Source organism: Syngnathus leptorhynchus, chromosome 13 (genome assembly GCF_054491065.1).
Source record: "Syngnathus leptorhynchus isolate UIUO chromosome 13, UIUO_Slep, whole genome shotgun sequence".
Taxonomy (NCBI): Eukaryota; Metazoa; Chordata; class Actinopteri; order Syngnathiformes; family Syngnathidae; genus Syngnathus; species Syngnathus leptorhynchus.
The window spans coordinates 1,253,979-1,272,103 of record NC_141207.1 but is presented as its reverse complement, the minus strand read 5'-3'; the positions used below and the strand labels follow the sequence as shown (position 1 = coordinate 1,272,103).

At 44.0% G+C, this 18,125-nt stretch overlaps 1 long non-coding RNA gene across 1 annotated transcript in view; it reads left to right on the top strand.

Annotated features, from left to right (window-relative positions):
- The window catches only part of LOC147046807 (uncharacterized), a 31,068-nt gene continuing 12,943 nt past the window's right edge, over positions 1-18,125 (top strand). Inside the window, exons 1-2 of the long non-coding RNA XR_015067997.1 lie at positions 1-135; positions 16,625-16,784. This is a non-coding gene — a long non-coding RNA (uncharacterized LOC147046807). The remainder of the gene's footprint in view (positions 136-16,624; positions 16,785-18,125) is intronic.

Here is an 18,125-nt window from a genome sequence, read left to right as displayed (position 1 = left end):
CTCTGCACCTCTTTACCTGCATATTTTAAAAGATGTGCTCGTCTGCTGACTCGACTGACCAACAGCCTTCGTTGTGCCGAGAGGTGAACACTGGAATGGTACATATTCGTCTATATGTACATTTAGATGAATATGGTACATATTTATCATCATATTTCTTGCATATATATATATATCCGCGTGTATTACGGTAATATCTGTGTATACAGCGGCTGCTCTTCCCTGCCTCGCACCTTCCCCAGCAGCCCGCCCGCCCTCCCCATTAGAGCAAAGGTGTTGGGCTCCCAGAGTGCACATTGAAACATGTGTCTACTGATTAATTGCTGGCTGATCACGTCTGTTGGCGCTCTCTGATAATTTCTGTCTTGCTGGATTTTTACAGGCTGGGTGTGAGGTTTTCCAGTGCTAATTGCACAGTATTTGTTGCTAATAGGATAATAATTGGAGCAGGTGCAGATAGCAGGGCGGTTATTTGGAGAGGGGAGATGCAGTTTGGCATCATGCCAGGGATGCATGCTGTTCAGCACAATATTACACACACATAAAATACATACTTAAAAAAAAAAAAAAAAGAGCGAGGCCCAGTGGGCAGACAATTATCATTGTTTTTTTAAAAAAAAATATTTCCCATCCAGCTCAATCAGCAGCATCCCAGGTAATCTTTTTTTTTTATCCAATTTGCCACATTGCTTCTGTTTTATAACCTCCCTCGTCTGATTTCCTATCAAAAACATTTTTCCGGCTCTTGCTTCTGTCAATAGAATGGTAACGGAGGCCATTCATTACAATTGCGTATTAGTGCTGCACAGACGATGCATGATGCAAAACTAACGAAATATAATCATCCTCCAAAAGTGCTGACTAAGACGTCTAACTTTCTAAAGTAAGCAAATCCGTATTTCCGATTGGAGTGAGAAGCATCTGGTGACTGAGGTCATGCTTTCAAAGAGTGCGACGCCATATTTGGGCCGCGATGCTATTGTGCTAATCGCCCCTCTCATGTTCCCCTCTGAGACTTCCCCGTCTGGAATACGGTGATGATATTAAGACTAATCGTAATATAGCTGGCAATAGATACAGCCTGCCTTGCTTTGAACTGTAAATGGCTTGTGTTTGGGGGAAGCGACGCGATTAAGCGCAGCCAAACTGTATAAGACGGTAAATCTGAAGAAGCAGAGGCGTCACAGCCCCCCCCCCACCACCATAAACAAATAATCCAACCCCACCCCACCCCCATGCCATCTCAAATCAGTTTGGATTAGGAGAGAATACGGGGATGTTGCCTTTAATGTCAGAGCAAGAGCAGGCACATCTTCGCCTTCCTTTTCGGCCCCCCGCCTGCACCTCCAGCGTGCGCGGTGTTTAGCCCCGCTTAGCCAAATGAGCTCCTAATAAATGCGGCGCTGAGCCCCTCCGCTGCGGAGCCGCTTATAATTGGAGGGCTTTCTTCTTTGCTTTGGAGAGGAAAGTATTAATGAAGGGGATGGTGGAGGCAAAGGTGCGGGCGGGTGTGTGCAAAAGGTGGAGTGTGTGACGCAAAATGAAGGTGTGTGTGCCATGGGGGGTGTTCTCTAAGGTGTCATTGTAGATTTATTATGTACATGGAAGCGTGTTCCACCTGTGTCTGGTTCATATGTAAATGCTGCAGCAGGCTCATATCATCGTTGCTATCCCACTTGGACTCGTTTCCCATCCATGATTCTTCTTTCGCCTTTAATCCCGCTTGTCGTATCCCTTGCACTCGGAGGGAAACCATTTTGCATTCACATTGTGAGAAAATGGCACGCTATCAGAGAATGGAGCCGTTTTGTTTGCTCGGAGCTCGTCGTACGCTTTCTAAATTCTCAAAGACTTGATTGTGTCTCCCCGTTGGAGTGGTCGAATGTCTCGGCGGGCGCTACTGGTACGAGGCATTTGAGCGGAAAACAGAAAACGGCTTTCTTGTTTGGACTTTGCTCATTGATTGTTTCCAACATTGAAATCATCAAGCTTAGTTATTATTTTGTCGGTTTCTTTAGTGATCTAGGAGCTCCCTACAGTCGTGCGTTTGTGTGTGTGCGTGTGTGAGTGTGCGTGTGTAATGTGTGTGTGTGTGTAAGAGTAAATAGACATATCAAAGTAAGTTTGATCAGCTAATTGAGTGACCTTGGACTGAACTCTGACAGAGCCGAGTGATGGATGAGAGAGCAATGAAAGTGTGTTTGAGACACATAAAAGATCTTAAACACCTCAGTGCTTATCTCTGCTGGCCTGATATTTACTCTGAAGTTCCTTTGACGGACACATTCGCGAATACTTCTTCATCATGGACGGGCCTCGAGTATTTGGTCAGACAGCTTGTAGGGTTCAAATTCCGCTGCACACTAAAGAACAAAATAAGTCATTGGTTCAAATGATGCAGGGCAGTTCCAAACCAAAATCAAGAGTTTGATACTGATTGTAACGGCCTGGAGTCATCTCGGGATTAAATCCCTTCCAAATCTGGAGCTAGTAAAGGCTTAAAATTTGGCGGCGGCCTTCTATTCTTTGAAGGTGGCGGACGAGATAGAGCGGCTCTTCACGTTGCTCAGCATACGGTCAATGTGGGGGGGGGTCACATTTCCCCCATCAAGACAAGAGCTCAAGTGCTAATGTGCAGCTTCTGGCACTTTAGGGCCTCCTATCTCCAAGACAGAAGACGAGCTGGCTCAATACTTCCATCCAATGGATTCCATTTAAAGCCTGATCGTGAGGTCCACGACGATCGCTGGAGGTGAACGTGCGAGGTGAGGCGGAGAATGTCACCGGGTCATTATCCCAAGCAGCCCCGAAAAGAGGTTGACCCTCGCCTCGCCGCCGAGCAGCGTGTGGCAAAGACGACAAAATGAAACATGACAAATGGAAGAAAGACGCATTCTCCGCCGCAACGTGTCCCTCATCAACATCCACAATAAGGTCTCGGCTGTCTTTTGTCGATTCCCCCCCCCCGTCCTTCCTCTCGCTCTGTTTTCAACGCTAATTTGATTTTGGCAAATCGAGGTTTTGTCTCGTCAAGTGACTGACAGTTGCTTTTCCTTAATGAATGCCGAGGGAAAGAAAGAGGGAAAAAAGATTGGTGCGGATAATGCCGCTCCTCCTCTTGCTTCTTCTGTTATATCGAGTCGCGGTAATTAATTCACATACATATCTGCAACATTAGTTCCAGAGGAGATAATTAAGAAAATGATTTTGCTATTGTTCCTCGGCATCTATCCAGACAACGTCGCTATCTGTTGTGGGAAAAGCAACGAGTCACCCATCACGTATCTTTAAAGGCCAGTGCGTTTGCAGTTGCTAATTGCGTGACAGATTTGAAGCAATGCTAATAATTGAGGGGGAGTATCAAGTACGTGCGTGCGTGCCAGGAACAGATAGCGCCGATGCCGAGCTGTCTTCAAACTATTTGCCTCTCGTCTTTATTATCGTTTTACAGTCATTTATTTTCCCTCATTCGAGCAGCAAACATTTTGGTGGGATTTCTTTGTTACTCACTTGGCAGCTGTCAATTTTTTTTTTTTTTTTGTGGGTTCTTTTTTTGCGAGCATCAACCGATAGTAACAAGAGATTCTGTTATGGTGCTGATTGGAAAGAAGGAAGTATATTTCTTCGTGTGGTAAAAAGGCTCGGTGCCATGGCTGTGGTTTCATTTTCCAGCTCTGCAGGAGGTGCAATGCCGCAGGTGCTTTCAACCTGATTGATACGGATTTGCATTCAGATGGCAGGCTTATTTTTAGTTTTCCGATTTATTTACAACGCTATCTGTGAGAGTAAATCATCATTTTCATACGTAAAGATTTGATCAGAGCACTAAAACCAATAATAGTCAAATGCACGACCTATCCCGCAAATGTTTTCTAGCTAACTCGCTAGCTAGTTAGCTAGTTATTGTTTTTAGTTAGATCGCTACCCAGAAAATGAATGATTGGTTGTATCAATGAATGTGGTAGAACTTCCGTCACACACACACACGCACGCACACACACAGACACACACACACACACACACATACACACACGCTCCGTTTTTTTGTGGGGCCACAAATATCTTCAAAAAGTGAATGACATTTAAGAATTAAACATGCCAAAACAACATGAGTATTTTATCGATTGCGTAAATTTAGGTCACGTCCCATTGAATCAAAGATATTTTCTAATCCCTTTTATCAAAATCCTCTTGTCTGAATTTGTTTCCATAAACATGTGAACCGTGCGAACATTGAAAGCAGGGGTCACCAAGTCGCCCGTGAGGACAGCAATGTCTGCGAACTTAGCCGACGAGTTTGACCGCGATCTGGCGAGGTGCCGATGGTTCAGGTGTGCTTGTAAAATGTAACATTCAACTGTTATGCGTGTATTTTTGTTTTCTTAGGCCTGTACAGGGTGTTTGTTCAAAATTCTGTGGAGGTGCATTGTGTTTTCCTTGGAGTGTTGTAGAAGTGATCATTTGAAAATGTTCATTTTGAAAATACTTGCATTTGAAAATATAGAAATAAAGTGTTGCATATTGATATATTTCCTATCTTGTTATCATTATTGATATTTATTGTGAGAAATCAGTAACATGATCCGTTTCACATAACTAGATACGTTTAATTATTAATAGAACACATAGTTCAAGCTAAATTGAGCAAATTGGCTATTTCAGAAGTGTGTGTCAAACTGGCAGCCCTTTGCCTTAATCAGTACCCGAGAAGTAGCCCTCGGTGTAAGAAAGGTTGGTGACCCCCTGATTAAAAGCGTGACTTTATTAGAACGCTGATGATAACGAAACAACAATCTACATAGCTTACGTCCTCTAAAATCGTCTTTACCGCTTGCTGCGGCATTTCAATATCAAACATGTTTTCAGAGTGGCAGCATGGACGCACTCGCATAAAACCTAAAGTGCGTTGAGAATAAATTGTCACACCTCACATTTTCCTTGAAAGTTGCTTGGCATGCTGAAATGTTGTAAATGTTGTAAATCAAATTGCAGATGTAGCCTGGAAGAATTTAAACATGAATGCAAATCTCCCCCGTTCGTTCTCTCTCTCTCTCTCTCTCTCTCTCTCTCTCTCTCTCTCTCTCTCTCTCTCTCTCTCTCTCTCTCTCTCTCTCCCCCTCTCTCTCTCTCTCTCTCTCTCTCTGTGCCGGAGGAAGCACTATCTGTCCTTTGATTCCAGGGTGAGACGGTCGCATTTCAGTGAGGCAGCCAAAATTGCAGCGGTTGACTTAATATGGATGTGCAGCCATGACATTAAAGCGCAAGACATAATTGAAGAACATAACTACAGGACATCCCAGAATGAGGTGGGGTGATGGTTGTCACAGTGACGAATCGGCCGTAAGATGGTGCAGCCGAGGATGTCGGCTCCATTTTCCTGCCAGACAGTCATTTTGGTGTCCGTCTGTTGTTTCCTTTTGACTGGCTCGTGTTCGGGCGACGGTTTTGGATTTTTCATGGTGTCGTCATGGGACGCAAGACATCAGTTGAGTTTGAAAGTCACAACTCGGCATTATCGGCTCCAGTTTTGGGCGAACTTGATATTCAATGCAATTCACAGTGAAATTTTTTACCCAACAACTTTTATGTGGTCTCATTAGAGACTGAAACACTCGTTAGTTAGCGTAAATTAGCCAAATGTAACAATTGTTGCTCATTTGACATGATTTCAGAAAAAGAAATAGAAAAGATTTACTTGGTTGTTTATTTTCGCCATCTCCAAAGCCCCAATAATAACATTTGTTGCTGATTTGACATGATTTCAAAAAAATAAATATAAAAGATTTACTTGGTTGTTTATCGTCCAAAGCCCTATTATGTTTTCACAAAGCATTAAGAACTCAATTTTTCCATCATTATGTCTCCTTTAATTTTTCCGGATAGACGTTGATGCCTTTTAAAATGGTTCAATTACTGTTAGCGAAAATACTGACATTGTATTTTGTCAATCATCCACGCTCAAGCACACATTAAGCAGCCTCAATGTCTAAATCTCTCAAGTGAATTGCAGTTAGCCGAGGGCATCATCATGTTCTCAAACAGCTAGCTAGCACGCGTGCGCGCGCACGCGCCCACACCAAGGCAGGGAGGCCTGCTCCCTGAGGAGTTGCAATTGTTTAACGATTCAATTAGCTGTGTAACGTGCTGAGAGATAGAGGCTCGATTGAGCGATAATTGATAAACATGTTTAATCCCTCGGTGAAAAAAGTGTGGCGACAGATAGACAGATTACATTTTTTTAGGAACCGCAATTTGAGTCAATCGGAGCCCCAAATCGGCCATCTTTGGGTAGCTGTAATACCCAAAGGTGAAAATCAATTGTATTTTCCAATATCTGTGCTTCTGCTTTGAAATTCCCACATTGCAGTCTTTTAGGATACTAACTGCCATATGAGGCTCCTTCGTGAAATGCCATTTTTTTTTTCTGCCCCCGCTGTGTTTGCAACGATGCTGCCTTTCAGCACTTGAGCGTGTCGGTGGAAGAAAAGTTTAAACAGCTGCTCGGGATGTGTTTGCTGTGTCCCCGTGTGCCTGCGTTTGTGTGTTCCTGCGCCTGCGTGTGCGTGCGTGCGTGCGTGCGTGCGCAGGAGCGGATGATAAACATGGGACATCAGCAGCACCTTTTGTATTGAGAAGAAACATTGACTTGAACTTCCTGGCTGGCCATTGGTTGCAGAGCTCGTCAATTTGACCCTAGCGACGTAAAGTTCAATCAGGTAACGTTCAATATTTAGGTCAAATGTGGTTTTGCGTGAATAAGCAATAGAGTAAATTTGGTTGTCATAGTTTTGCCAATGTAACAAGTTCAGATGCAACCGTCTGTGGTCAGACTATATATCTGCTCTTGTTGTTTTTCAGCCAAACAAGGGTCTCGACCCAGATTAGCAAAGAAACCGATGCCCCCTATTAAAGGCCACGTCCTAACATGCCACTATCGGGACCCTGAGCCCACCCTGAAGAGAACGCCTTGTTCAGATGGAGACACTCTCACTTCACTTGATTAGCCCCAGAGAGGAATGTGTGTGTGTGTGTGTGGGGGGGGGGGGTAGAGAGCAAGAGAGAGAGAGAGCGAGAGAAGGAGATGAACGCTGGGTGACCGAATTCAAGGAAAGAATTGTTCGAGAAAGCCTTTGACATTAACACACTTTTCTGTCGTGCGCAAGTACACACGCTTGCACACACACACACACGTTTGCACACACACGCGTTTGCACCCTCTTGTGCCAGCCTTTATTGGCCATCTGGCTGCTCTCCATCACACAGGATGAGGCAAACAGATTTTTTTTTTTCCCCCACTGTCTAATATTTTGTTTTACTGGAAAGACGCAAGCACAGCAATTCTGGTTCAATGAAATTAATTTCAATTTAGTAGATCGTGTCCACGTGGCCTATACTGCTTATCCTCGTGAAAATTAGATTGTATCTTATTTTTTGGTAAAAACAAAGTTTCCTCAGTTCTCAGATTAAAATCTTGCCAGAAAAAAATATTCATCCATTTTAAGAATAGAAAATGATATATTGTTTTTGGATTGCTGTAAAGGTTTATGACTAGCTCAAGGTGATGGTACTGGCAAGTGACATCATTGTCCAAAGCGGCTTCTAATTCAAGAGGCAGCCATTTTGCCTTGAACTGACTCATGCTGACATCACGTATTGCGATGACCCCAAATGGAAAACGCATGGCAAGAAATGTGAAAAAGTGTCTCCTATTCTGGTTGTCTTTTTTTTTTCGCCCCCCACCTGCCCTCCACATCTGACCGGCTAATGTGGGCCACACCTTAGGCCAACCTGCTAATGCTCACTCTCTCTGACTGCTCTGCAAACTGGTAGCCTGCTGCAAGACCAAGCCTGCCTCTCAAACTTTGTTTTTCCACGCTTGTGTGTGTGTGTGTGCACGTGAGTGTGTGAGCGATGTAGGGCGAGGGTGTTGTACTCACCCCAAGCAAACAAATCTCTGATGTGTTTTTCCAGGCCTGATACCTGCAGTGGACGCCGTGTCAACAACTAGCAAAAAAAAAAACAAAAAAATCCTTTCGTATTTCTTTTGTCTTCCATGAACGGCTTTTATTTTTGTCTTTTGTTTTGTCTGCATTCACATCCTTCAGTTTCTCTTGTAACTCTCTCCGCCTTTCTCTTTTCTTTCTTTCTTTCTTTCTTTCTTTAAGCGCTGTAACCGGAGACGTTGAACTTAAAAGAAGCAATCGCGCCTCCTCGCTACTGTCTTGTGAGCCCTCTTACTAATTTGTATCCTGTTTGTGTTTGTTCGAGGCCAGCCAGGTGCTCTGGGTGCCAGCCAAGCCAGATTTTAAACCTAAATCCCATTTCCGATTCCATATTGTGGTTATAATAGCACCCTTTGATGTGTTTTTCCTATTGAAAGTTGAGTTTGCAAAGTCGCAGAGGTGCTGAGTAAGTTTCATGGCCTCTGGCTTTGTGAGATGATTTCCAAATAAAAGTGCAAGAATTATGATGTGAACTCGTGTCGGTGTTACAGAATTAGATCTGACTTTTTGGGTGTCCTTTTCCTTTTTTTTCTTTTTGTTTTAGTTCTGTAAAAATGTAAAATGTCCAAAATAAGTCCCCAAGTAATTATTTGCCATTTAACAGGGGCGTGGTAGCCATCAAAAAGTTTGGGAAAACGTCTGGATTCTCCCAAATTGTATTTCCACATCAGTTGAATCGCATAACAACTACCGCACATGTTCATGCAATCTAATTCAGGTTGTAATTTAAATCATTTAAAAAACATTTGTGGTTTATGATATAATAGATTATTAGAGTTACTATTGAATTAACGCTCGCCCTTGTGTTAAATATACTGATATGTATTTTTAACTCTGCTTAATAATACTTCCAGCTATGATTTTTTTTTTTTTTGTAGAAACGCTCCACTTCTAATTTTGGTAGGAGCCTTGAATGGAGGTGTGTTAAAACATTGTTCTACTATCACAGCGTGATGAATCATAGCCTCACACGCATGCGCGCATGCACACACACACACACACACACACACACACACACACACACACACACACACACACACACACACACACACACACACACACACACACACACACGCACGTAATGTGGTGTTTTGACTGTTATGTCAGGGTTAAGAGATCAGTCCAGACCACCCTCGAAGAACGGAAAGGTGCGGAAATATTGCAAGTTTGAAAGTAATCCAAAGAATTTCTCTAATATTAAGCAATCATAGCTACGCACTTGCCTAAAGAAAACTATTCGTAACCTGATATTGTGCAAGCACTTGAATGGGTCAAGGTCTCATCTCAAGATCTGTTATAAAAACTTTGATTGAATGATAGTGTTATTAAATTGTTGGCTAGTGACAAGTCTAAATAGAATAAAAACTTCTTGACCCTTGAGTTTCAGAAATAAATTAATTGTACCGAATTTAGTTTTGAAGCTTGTTTTGCACCACCAAAAAAAGCTCTTTTAGTCGTGATTCTCAAAGAGAGCTACACGTAGGAGTGGTCTCCCAAGTTCAGCACGGTTGTGCTTAACTTTGTTCATCAGCACCAAATCTTTAAGAACGGACTTTTTTGCGGGTATATACACACACACACACTCCCAAAACTGTTTGTATGTGGTCGTCATGTTTTTTTCAAATTTGATGAATAGATGCGCTGGAATGTTGCGAGAGTTTCTGCCATGTGTGGACCCAGTCCAGTCGGTCCGGTTTGCGCGTCGTCTGAGCTCAGCTAAGCTGTCTTTCAATGTACCTGCGCTGCCTCATGTTTAGTCTCAGGGCAGAGCCGCCCTCACTCTGGCCAAATACCTTCTGGGAAATATCCACTCCTCCTCCAAACCACTTCTATCGCTCCTCGCCCGGACAATGCGTTCCCACAAAAGTGCTTGAAAGTGCCGCGGCAATTACACAAGTACCCGTGCAGGTTTACGTGTGTCTTTAGTGGCCACTTCACATGGTTTCACATGGCATCGATGATGATGCTGAAAAATTGTTCCTGGAATATTTGTTAAGTGTTAGACTATATTTACCGTTGGAAAAAAACAAAAAAAGAAACCTTCTCAAACGTTTTCAATTAATTCATCTGCTATTTATACACAAAATAAATTTCAACTTGAACTTAAAACTGCTATGACTGCACTTGCTACCTAGCTAGCTAATTAGCTAGCTAGCTTGCTGTCTCGTTTACTCGGTAGCTATCTAATGTATTGGTCTAGAAAATGGATGGATGACACCATGTCCACTTTTCTGCCATGTCAAATAATATTGGAAAGTCTATCAGTGGGTAAAATTCCTAAACCTTCAATGGTAACGGGCGTGTTTGTATTTGCGTTTTTCATGTTTTAAGGTGAAATGACTCGGTGGTAGCACCTTTCAACTCCAGAACCCCCTGTAGAAAAATTGATAGTTATACCGTATTCCGTTCTCAAAGAAACTTGCTGGCCTTTTGTTTTTCAACGTGTGATGTTCCTGGGATTGTTGTTGGATACTGACCTGTAGCTGTCTATCAGAACGACAACAACAGAGTTGAAGGCGAAGGACAGGCCGGCTCAGGGTTGGCGTCATTGAACAGAGATTAAAATGGAAATGTTCTCAGGGAAGGGCAAGGCAAAGTGTCTGCGAGGCAACCTGCTGGAAAACAATTATGATTTCCTGTCTGGATTCACAGCAGTAAATTTTCACTTTGAATGGAATGCGCAGTAAGCATGAAGTTGTAAAGATAGATTTGAATGGAATGCGCTGTTAACTGAAAGGATTAATAGGAGCTTTGACATGAATGGCTGACTGACTTGGAAGCGAGCAAGAAGCAGCCTGGGATAGTCCTTCCACTTTAGGCGTCACTCACTCAGTAAATGCGCACAAATGCACACAAATGTTCATATGGCCAATTTCCAACATGCGCGCGCACGCACATACTAATTCCTCTTGTATTCGTGTGTGTCATCTCAGTGTAATCTCGGGTTTAATCCTCCCGCTGCAGCCAGACGGACAGGCCCACCCAAGTGAATGAGCCCAAACTCGAGTCCAAGGTGTGTGTATGTTGTGTGTTTCTAAGTGAGGATGTCCTTTGTCGTGTGTTTCCAGCGACACGTTAGGCGTGTAATGGGGAAACCAAAACACATTAGCAGGCGCGAGGCCGACAGTTGATATGAGGATCGTGTACTCTTTGATGACGATACCTGGGGGTTACACAGTGCATCGATAGCGATACCCGATAGATGGAAATGCAAAAATGCATTTTCACTCCAAAAGCCTTGACCATGTAGGTCGTCTAACTTAGCGTGCATTAGTAAGACCCGTCTAATGACATTGCATCATACGGTTGGTTATCTGGCGCCTTGGCTCGGCCCCCGCGACTTCAAATCTCAACGACGTAACTTGACTTTGAGGATTAAAAAAAAAAAAGTAATCCCCATTCAAGCCATGCCCAGCTGACATTAAAAGCTGAATTGCATTTTATATTCAAGTGAGACATGTTGCAAGTCTACATGTGACAAATAGTTAATCTTTATTTAAAGCGTGTCGTATATTAAGTTGCTACCGCGTTGTGAGCCCTGGCAGGTAAAATGCACTAAGCCTGACTCCGTTTGCCAACAGCGCAAAACATAGAAACTGAGATTGGTTTTGTCGTAAATCCAAGAGACGTGCAATGAGTCGACATTAAGTCATGTGCTACATGCGTCTTCGATGGATGCAGCGCGAGCTCGGACGATTGCAGGTGAAGACGGCTCATGGGATGCCAGCAAGTGTGTATGTGTGTGTGTGTGTGTGTGTGTGTGTGCATGGCGGACAACATGCTGCAAAAAAACAAAAACAAAGAAATGAGAGTGGCATACTCTGAAAGTCCTCCAGGGGACGACAGTGTGCAAACATGTTCAAAGGTCAGTTACGTTTTTCATTTTATAATATATACTATTAATATATTGAAATATAAATATAACGATACAACAGCACATTTACAACGAGTGACGGCTAAGCTCATTTGCGTTTGCATTACACATTATATGGAAGTACTTGAGCGAAACCAATTTATAATTGTTATGATTAAATATTCTAAGTAAAAAAATGTTTAAATATGACTTCAGAAATTAATAAGGGAAGATAGCAGTATAGACGGAAATTTGTTTTTTCAAGTCAAGATGACAATGACGACAAACAATCGTTGATCCGAATTTATGCACTCTTGCTCAAAGTGCCTTTAAATTCAATTTTTTTTCAATTTTTTTTTCCGGTCGTTCTCAGTTGTGGATTTGTCACGTTCTGCTCCGTTTATTTCCACCTGTCAACGCTGTGAGGCCTTGTGTGTGTGTGTGCGCGCGTGTGTGTGTGCATTCAGCCGTGAGAAACTACCTCTAAGACCCTGCATCATGACTTCTGAGTAGGTGACAGCTAAACAGACCCACCCAGAACACACACACTGGCAAATAAATGCTGTTGGCGTCACGCAGCACAAGTGGCAAACTCCAAATATAAAAGTGATCCCATCCTGTAGCACTTTTTTGAAAGTTCTTGAGCAAGAACGAGTTTGCATGGATACACAAAGCTAAGCAAACGCAATGAGTGTGTGTTGTCATGTTGTGTGGTCCCGTGTGAACACGAGGAAGCTGCACCTCCACGGCTCACTTAAACCCCCCCCACCACCACCACCACCACCCCGCTAGCACTCGGAGCCTGCTCCGGCCTGTTAGCAGGAAGTTTCCTCTTTGCTGACACTCACGCACACCTTCAGTTAGGATTCCCTTTTGAGCCCGCAGCAAATATCAACGATATCAATTCATTAACAAAGACAAAGAAGACGTGCTGAGCTGTGTCCAGAAGCAAAATACTTTGACATTTGTAAATATCGATGAACACATACACACAATGTGAACGTCTGCATTTTTATTTGTAGTAGTGATCGTGTGCTAGTTTTATTTTTTTTTTGCTTTTTTCCAAAGAATTACTATCAGACAAACATGCCCATTTTGAGTAGGAATCATTTTAGACATGACACTTTTGGTCAAAATGTTAGCGCTAATGAAATAAAAGAAGTTAAATTTCTAGCAGCATGACGCTTATTCGCTCCTGCTGGTATTTTTCCCCGGGTGAGTTCAGCCGGGGGTGCCGCGTCTAAGTACCTGCGAGCGGAAGGCCGCGTGAGACAGCTAATTAGACGCCACCGATTCATGTTCTAATGAATATATTCTCTGAGGGGATTAGCGTGTAGGCTAAAAGGAGCGGTGCTAAAAGCGCATCCGGAATTCAGAAACACGTAAAACGAAAGGAGCAAAGTCGGATTTGCCGCGCTAATAGAGGAGACTGCGTGTGTTTGGTTTATTTTTACGCATATGGTGTCTCAATATGCATCTCAACTTGGGAACGTGATGCTCAACTAAGCTAAGCTATCTTGCCTGATAAGACACAAGCACCCAACTAACCAACTCATCTCTTTTGGGCTCGGAGACTGTAAAAAGTTGAGGAATATTTTCAGAAGATGCTACGGCCTTTGTCCGTCAAGTTGGTCACATGAATGTCCTTGTGCTGTTTGAGATTTCCTCACAAATTCTCGACTCAACATTTTGACGTGACTTGCTGCATTGTTGATCGGCATCCTAAATCTCGACTTAAAGCGGAGGTGAAGGTGTAACACGTAATCAACGGGAATGTGAAAACATGGCTCAATATTGTCCCCAGATTCTGGCTTGTACACTGATTTCCATTCACACCACGATGGGCGTCTGTTAAGATGACTTGTCAGTCTTTGTTGTTGAGAAAGTGATTGATGGTGTTGTGGTGGCGAGGCACAGCATTGGCACAGCAGCTGGGAGAGGCCTCCGAAAAACATTTTCGGCCTATTCTCAAAGTCAATTCTCTCTCCTCCTTGAGAGTATGATGTCGACTTTGTAAACATGTCCCTTCGCGTTGCTTTGGATCAAGAGGATCCGTCCTGGAGACTAACTTTCCCTCATGACTTGTTTTTTCTCCCATGATATTTTCACTTATTTCATTTGAAGAGGTGGGCTTCAAAGGACACCCCCCCCCCCCCCCCCCCCTCCACTCCAAAGCAAGCAGTGTGATGGATGGAAAGCAACCATGACTGATGCCAACCTCTGCGACAAGGAGAGGCAGCTGAAACAGACGCTCCCCTCCTCTTTATTTGAGTCGGTGTGTGTCGTCACAGCGCTTTGGCGGGGTGGCACCACCATCTGCCGAGGCGAGCGTGTGTGTGTTTCAGCATGAAGACAAGCTTGGATAAACGGGTGATTGAGTGTTTTAGGCGGCTTGCTGGAATTGAATAGACGACCGGCACTGGTAGCAACACGCACACACGTGCTCACAAGGATACTTTCAGCTGTTAAGGTTATTGTTGACCCGCTTGGAAACATTGTTTGTTTACTATTTGTGTACGTGTGAGACTTAAAGGAGAAATAAATCCAACAGTTTATGTCCATTTTCAGGGGCGACCATTTTGTGTACTCCTTAATACTTAAAGTCAACTTGTTAGCTCAAACCACGGTGAGGAAAATGATTTCTCTCAATGTACAGTGAACTCATAGGATGAAGTTGAGAGACAGCAATCCGTCTTTGGGTTCATCTCAGCATGCCGACATCTGCCCAATTGGGTTTCTTGCTCCTCCTCCGTATGTGACTTGTCGACTTTCTCGCCGGCTCCCTCCCGCCTTCCCCGCGGTCCTACCTGCCAGCTGCTGCTCAGGGCCGCCTGGATTTTACAGTTTTCCAGGAGACAAAAGAAGTCTTTTAAAAAATAGAAAAGCACCGACAGCAATGAAGTTCTTTGTTCCGCGCAGCAATTTGCTCTCGCTCGCTCGCTTCGGTTTTATCCCCGAGGGAGTTTTCCGACTCTCTGGTGTCTGGGTGGTGTCTAACGGTCACTCGCATCATCTTGCCCTTCCAACTTGAGCTACAAAGGTTCAAATGGGAGAGCTTCTTTTTCAGCTGCTTGGACTTTTGTCACAGTTCAGCCAGCGTGTTACGTCTCATTTAAGTACTCCGTCCGCTTTGAGATGTCAAAAGTGTTTGTCAGAGGTTTTGATATTGCCCACTCCGACCAGCCCGCCTGAGCTCCACTGGTTGCCCTCAGGCCTTTTAATTATCGAGGAGGAACAAAGTCTGAATTTGACACCAACAATTGGCCGCCATCAACTTTCCTAAACGCCAGCTCCGTGAATTATTGAACGGGACAAATTCAGAGTGACCCAAAAGCACTGGACTGAAAGTAACAGATGGATAAAAGAAAAATGAAGAATTCAGTCTGACTTTATTTGTATTTCTCAACATACGGCAATAACTAAGCACAAGGCTCATATAAGATCAGATTCTTGAGTACACGTATGTACATATGTTTCTCCCTAGAATCAGTTACACCAAAGGTCAAAGGTTATCCACACGGTGCCAGCGGGTACCCCCCTCCTCCCCCAAGGACCCGATGAGGAGCAAGTGGGCCTGTTCTAAAAAGTAGCTCACCAAGGACTTCCTCAGTTTGCTCAAAGTGATCCTTTAAAAATGTAACCATTTGTATAGATGTAAAGAAAAAAACGAAAATCTTTATCACCTTGGGCTTATTTAGTTCCCTCTGCCTTCAAAATAAAAGCTTATATTTTTATCCCCGTCTGGCGCGTTCCACTTGTGCGTGAGTTTCATATTGTGCAAGGATTACCAAAGCTAATAGCAGCTGTTAGAGACCAATCAGCTTCTCGTTTCCATCAGCACAGAGATAAGGCAAACACGCCCACGCAGATCTGCGTGACTCATTTAACACACACACACAGTCGTGCAGGTCTGCAGCAATTTGCACACCTGGCAGCTCACAATGTGACAACCTTCAACTCCCATGGCTCCGCCCATTTTCTCATTCCGCCAGGATATTTGGGACTCCTTATTTCAGACATCTTCATTTAGGTCAGTGATCTTGTGAAATCGTCAATGCAATCTTCGTATCCTTTTAGTTCTGAAATGAAAAGTTGTTGTCCTTCCTCATTGAGGACTAAAACATGAAATAAAAGAAATACTTGAACATCTGAAACCTTTAGTTATGTGATTTTAGAACACCTCCCTGTATTTCCATCCATCCATCCATCCATCCATCCATCCATCCATCCATCCATCCATCCATCTTCTTCCGCTTTCCCGGGGTCGGGTCGCGGGGGCTTTAGGAGGGACTCCCAGACCTCCCTCTCCCCAGCCACTTCATCCAGCTCATTCCAAAGGATCCCAAGGCGTTCCCAGGCCAGCCGAGAGACATAGTCTCTCCAGCGCATCCTGGATCGCCTCTGGGGTCTCCTACCGGTGGGACATGCCCGGAAAACACCTCCCCAGGGAGGCGTCCAGGAGGCATCCTGATGAGATGCCCGAGCCACCTCATCTGGCTCCTCTCAACGTGGAGGAGCAGCGGCTCTCCTCCGAGTCTCTCCCGGATGACCTACCTATCTCACCCTATCTCTAAGGGAGAGCCCGGACGCCCTGCGGAGGAAACTCATTTCATCCGCTTGTATCCTGGATCTCGTTCTTTCGGTCACACCGTGACCGTGTGTTTTTTCGGTGTATTTTCATCGAATAAGAATGATCATTCAATATTGTTGTCATCATCTGACTTGTAAATATGTTTATTTATCAAATGCTTCTTTTTTTGCTCTATAGGTCAAGGATGCAAAACAGCAAGCGAGTGTGTGTGCGTGTGTCCATGAGGAAGCTGTGTACTGTAGATGTACCTCTGTCAGCAGGCCGGATTAAATCCACAACAAGAACAAACTTCCCATCAAAGAAGCTCCAGCAAGGTTTCCCGCCGCGCCTTACTCAGGTAAACCAAATGCTTCCTGTACACTTTGTCGCTCGCTGCGACTACAGCTGTGTGCACACCTGTGTGTGTGTGTGGTTTTGTGTGGTTTTGTGTGTATTCGTGCGCGAGCGTACCCTCCTCCAAGCAGCGGGGTTTTAGCGAGTGCATTTAGAGATCAGAGGTTTCTCAGGGCGATAATGCTGCCAATTCCGCTACCTCCCTCTGAACAAAATACACCTGAAAACACTTGCACAGGTGTGTGCACGCTTGTGTGTGTGTTTGTGAGGAAAAGGCGGATAGGAGGCGTGAAAGGGAGGGGAAAGAGAAAACACATAAGCACTCGCTCACATGTACCAAAATAAACAATTTTCTCTCCTTGGTCCCCACGAACACGCACGCGCTCATGCAAACAGGTCCATTTTTGCAGGCCTGGCAGGCATAGGATTATGTCTCCCTGGAAAGATTATCCACAGTATGAAACAGGAGGAGTGCTCAGAGTGAACTTTGAAACTAATTCAATAATTGCCTCTGCCGGGGTGGTCATTTTTCCTTTTCTTGGCAGTCCGACCGGGCGGGAAGACGCGCCGCACACTAACTTTGATTTTTCATCATCGCCATCATTGCTACCGTACATGTGGCGCTTTTTTTTTTGTTTTTGTTTTTTGATTCAACAGTTGAGCAGAGTTGAGCAATGTTTGAAGAAGCCTTTGAAATGCAATGAAAGTGCTTTTGCTGTCATACTTTGAAATACTTTTATGTTTTGAGCGGTCAATACAAGCAATTAGAATTCCTTTTAGGGAAGCAACACAAGTTGTCTGATTTCCCCCCCCCCCCAACCCGATCCGCTCCAAATAGTGGGGGTCCACTCTACTAGCGAGTGATTCTGAAAAGAACCTCATTGTCCTTCTGAAACCTTTTTCTTTGTTTTCCTGGAAAATGAATGACATAAATGGCTCATTACTTTGAAATATGGAATCAAACTTTTCATGCAGCCAAAAGTAGAGAAACCGAGGAGGGATTTTCAAGTAAATGTCGATTGGAGGGGGGGGGGGGGCTTACATTGAACCTGTCTGCCTCCTTCGCTTCCTCACGTGGGTCCACATGGGGCTTGCTGTTTCTCTGTTTGACTCTTGTGTACACTGATCTCCATGGCAACAAAATATATGGGACACAGGTTTTGAGCTCCTCCTCCTGCTGACCTCATAACGTTTGCACGTAGCTTTCAAGTGACACTTGAAGTGACTTATGACTGTTTCAAACATGTTTTTTCATGAATAAGTAGATACATATAATCGACACATTGACAAATATTGGCGACGGCCTTAATTGAAAACATGTCGACGGAAAATAGATCGATGTCAG